The 4,834-nt window shown below is 52.5% G+C and overlaps 1 pseudogene; it reads right to left on the reverse strand.

Annotated features, from left to right (window-relative positions):
* Positions 1-3,083: 3,083 nt before the first annotated feature.
* On the reverse strand, positions 3,084-3,202 carry LOC137626370 (5S ribosomal RNA; annotated as a pseudogene).
* Positions 3,203-4,834: the final 1,632 nt, after the last annotated feature.

A 4,834-nucleotide genomic window follows, 5' to 3' on the forward strand; every position in this document is an offset into this window, starting at 1 on the left:
TTCCACATTGCTTCCCTATCAACTCTATCATACGCTTTCTCCAGATCCATAAACGCAACATACACCTCCTTACCTTTTGCTAAATATTTCTCGCATATCTGCCTTACTGTAAAAATCTGATTCATACAACCCCCTACCTCTTCTAAAACCACCCTGTATTTCTAAGATTGCATTCTCTGTTTTATCCTTGATCCTATTACACTTTTCCAACTACGCTTAACAAACTAATACCTCGAATTACAACACTCATGCACATCTCCCTTACCCTTATATAGTGGTACAATACATGCACAAACCCAATCTACTGGTACCATTGACAACACAAAATGACAAATTCGAAGATAATTTGTATTTTTCCTAACCAAACAAACCTTAGTTATTTACAGAGGGTTTACCTTTTAGCGCAGCTGAAATGGCGAGCCATTAGAATTTAACGAGGGTGTATTACCCCCGCGCTAGTTAGCGGGGGGGTAGGGGAGTGGTAGCTAGCTACCCCTCCCCCCCCCCTCACACACAGATGAATGCTCACTTTCACTTAGAGGTAGGACTTGTCTTGGGGGACAGGGCTGGCGGGCAAATAAGTAGGGTGGAAAGTCCCCAGCCATACTGGCTTTGGCTTTACCCGGGGACTCAGAATCCGAGTGAGTCGCACTCGAGAAAAGGAGTCCCTGCACCTCACAAGTTCTTTGCTCCGCAAGGAACCATGTGGCCTACGTAAGCTTGTGTGTGAAGGAAGAAGTGTGACCCGTCCTAGGCAGTTGACCTGGAGTTCCAGAAGGAACTCTGGGTTAGGACGTTCCCAATACCACCTCCTCAGGGTATGGGGGACGCGACAGTATTGACTCAATACTCGGAACACAAGGAAGCACGGTTTACCTGCAGAGGTTCGAGGTCAGCTATGCAGAGACCAGGATGCTGCTTCCCCGTAGAGGGGATGATGAAGAAAGAAATAAGAGCCAGACATACTTCTTTCGTTCATGCGGACTAAAACCTGATAATAATGCCCTCAACCTTCTGCTACCTGTCCAAAAAGGAGCCTGAGGTTAGACCAACTGTTGTGTAGCCACCACAGAGCGATAGAAAACGTATCGAGACTCCTGTGGGTCACGCCCTGCAGGAAGCGGGCTGCGAAGGTCATTAGACGCTTCCAGACTCCAGCTTGTAGCACATGCGTCACAGAGTAGTGTTACTCGAAGGCGAGGGACGTTGCGATGTATCCAACATCGTGCTGTAGGGCGACGTGACAGGGGAGGGTCTGGAGACAGGTCGAGATGAATGTCCTCGAGTCCGGGCTGAAGAGGTATACTGGTGACTCTCCCCCATGTCCTCCTTGTGCTCCCAAATCGGCTGCAACTGAGGACAAACTGCAGCTGTTCCCAGCGCTAACCTCTCGATTCCTTTACTGGCAAGAAAGAGAAGGTCTTGGGACATCAGATACAGAATGGAGACTCGAAATCTTGAATGAATTGGACCGAAGGGCCGGGACCCCCAGATTCTGAGTCTAGCCAACAACTCAGGAGCGAACCTGAATGTTGCCTTCCCCTCTTCCTTAGAAAGGGGGGAGTCGTAAGAGACCAAGAAGATTGCTTACACACTGGCCGTGGCCAGAGTGAGCAGGAGACCCAAGGCGGAATACAATCCGAGGCCTGTCGTAAAGGGTCTTGAGAAGATCTCTTAAAGGACTAAAAGTCCGAGCCATGCTCCAAGTTGGAGGTCTTCCTCCGACTAGGGCAGGGACGATCGTAGCTTCGCATGAGCGAGGATAGATCCAGCGGGCAGGAAAAAGTTATTCCTTTAAGCCTGAAGGTCAGGGAAAGGCTGAGCGACAGGCTTCATTGCCGAGAGCGGAAAGGAGTTTCCTCCCGCCGAAAGGCAATAAGACCATTATTGCTGGAGAAGAGGCCTCAAGGGAAGAGGTATATCTCCCACGGCACCAACCACCTTAGACTCTTCACTTTGCCTGGAAGACCCCTGTGGATGACTATCGCAGATAACGTGACCTCCGTACCGCGACTGTAGCGGGTTGTCTCTTCTTGAGGAGGAGGCGTAGTGTCTCCAGGCATGAAGCCAAAGCGACGCCCCGGTTCGGGAGAGATGTCGCAGTGTGGTTGTTTGAGTAGTCTGCGCCGTGGGAGAAGCTCTCCCAGGAGTTCCGTCAGGGGAAGCAGAGGGTCCAGAAACCGTTCTGCGCATAGTCCCAGTGGAGCTCTCCCATTGAAAGGTTGACAGACAACCTGGTCTTGTTGAGACCCATTGTCCACAGACAAAAAGGAGGGAAGACGCAGGCATCGAAGTTGTCCCACCATCACCGGAATGCATCTTGCCAGAGTCTCAGGGTCTGAGACTGGGGGGGAAGAACAGCGGAAGCTTGAGGTTCCAAGCTGTTGCGATCAGGTCCCCCAGACCAGGACTTGCTGGTTACCCAAGGTCAAAGACCCCCAGGTACACTCTCTCTACGAGGCTCTGCTCGGATAGTCGGAGAGAACATTCCCCTGCCTGGAATGAGAGAGCCGATGGTGGTATTGAGAGAATCTCAATCATCCCTGTATCTCTACTGTAAGATGTGAAGGTGTGAAAATGCGTCCCCTGCTGGTTGAAGTCGATGCGCACGGGGCGACTCGGCAGGAGCTGTAGGATCTGTAGAGGGGCCAGACTAAGGCCCCTAAGCCTGCCTGAATGATGGAGAGGTATCCTTCAGGTCTTGACCATAGGCCTGGACCGGAACATGCCGCCCCCTTTCCTTTGACGAGTCCGAGAACAGCATCAAGAATGTGGGGAAAGGACGAGAATATCCACTACCACCAAGAGGCTCCATAGGTCAACACCCATTGCAGGTCTAATAGTTCCGCTGGTCCCATAGGGGCCAGGAAGTCCGGTTAAACATTGCCTGAAGCCACCGGAACTTGGACCGCCCCATATGGAACTTATCCTGAGGTGACCGTTCGGACTATTGACGGGTCAATGAGGAAAGGAGAACTAGGAAACGTTCCAAGGTAGGGCTGAAAGCTCTGCTTGACTGAGAACAGGTACTGCGACTCTCCTCAGTCTTGCCACAGTCAACTGAAAGGAAGGCTCGGAGGATGTGGTAACAGAATCTGGCGTCCCCAGGTGGTCACCCATCCAAGTACCGACCAGAACCGACGTTGCTTAACCTCGCTGGACGGACGAGAAGCGGGGTTTCCAACGTGGTAAGGCCGTTGACTCAATATCATGGCCAGATACTCCAGATGTTGAGGCAGAAGAAGAGAAGGCTCCAAGCAAAATACCATGAACCCACACTCATGGTAAGCATCCGGAAGCTTGTCCCGGCGCTGAAGAAGGTCGAACCCGAGCCTACCGGAGTTGACCAGCCCTCCAAACAGCAGAGGAGGCGGAAGCCTGCACCTGAGCGGCCATGAGGAAGGCAGGGAGAGTTCTCTGGGGAAAAAACCTGCTATGCCACGGCGGGATAGCCACACTGCATCATAAGCAGGAATACTTGCAGTCTAGGCTGAATTCGACGAGCTCCCTGGAAGATGGATGGAATGGAAACTGAAAGTACCCATCCTTCCGATCCAGGGTTCAAGGATTCCTGTCGCCTCGTTACCAGTCTGATCGATTCTGCTGTTCTACGCTGGCCGAAGTTTGTTCGACAAACTTGATCAGGGCTACGGAACTCCCCTCTCAGATCCTTCCTTACAAGAAAGGATCGACTGAAGAGGCCGGGGGTGAAGCCGTCGATGATCCTATGGAAGACCTTCGCCTAAGGTATGGATCATTCTGCCCAACCGGGCTACTCTTGCTGACGCTATGGCATAGAGGTTCAGTGACACTGAATTCGCTGACAGAGACGGCAGGCGCGATATCCTTGGCTGATCACAGAGATTGTGCGGGAATGGGCATCGGGAAGCTGTCATTCGGATGAGTAACCTTAAGCATCCTCCCAGCGAAAAACCTGCAATCCTAGAGTTCGTGAACTCTGCCGCTCCTTTTAGGACTATGCCCCCCCGGGGGAGCCTCCCGTGCCATCTGTTCCTGACAGGAGGAAACTGCAATTGGACACCTTGTCCCAGTTGTCGTAGCCAATAACTTAGGCCGATGTGGTTGAAAGAAAAGGGCGCTGGAGCCCTGCAGAGTCTGGAAGAAAGCGCCTTGGAGGAGTGAAAACGGAAGTCGATTTCCTCCGCACAGCCGCTGTCTAAGTCTCTGTCCTTGGGCACAAACAAACTCTTCTCAAGGATGGAAGGGTGTCTGAGGTCGTCGACCTTCACAGATGAGACACCCGAAGGAAGCCCTCAGTCAGCGCGTCCAAATGGTACAACATCGAGCTTATCCGCAAGTTAGATACTTAACGACAAAAGGCCAAGGTGCCTGAGCTCGAGAGGAGGAAAGTACCCATGATCTTCCTGTAGCTTCCTTGAACCAAACCTCGGGCCGTAACCGAGGAGGGAAAGGACCTGGTAAGCCCCCAGAGGAAGGGGTAAGCAGTTACCCGTTGTCCGATGGAGAAATCTCGAACGGAAAGCCCCCCGCCAAAAATCCTTCCAGGGAATGACGGGGAAGGGCTAACCCAGGTTCTGGAAAGAGGAGTGTTGCTCAGATCTCCCTGAAGTTTCTCCTATTCTTGCAAGTGCCATGCTCTGCGTTTACGGGGTGAGGCCGTGTTCTGGGAATACGCTCAAGAAGAACTCGCCAGGCTGGCCATGCTGCGAAAACCCCATTGGGAATCGTGGTAGCAATCGCCCTGGAGCTCGCGCGATGGTAATTCAAAGATCTGCGCGTGGGCGAACGTGGAAGCGCCCATGCGCGGTAACGCAGGAACGCAAACGAAGGTGAGCGAAGGAGCGCAGAAGGA

This window comes from Palaemon carinicauda, chromosome 33, assembly GCF_036898095.1.
Source record: "Palaemon carinicauda isolate YSFRI2023 chromosome 33, ASM3689809v2, whole genome shotgun sequence".
Lineage (NCBI taxonomy): Eukaryota > Metazoa > Arthropoda > Malacostraca > Decapoda > Palaemonidae > Palaemon > Palaemon carinicauda.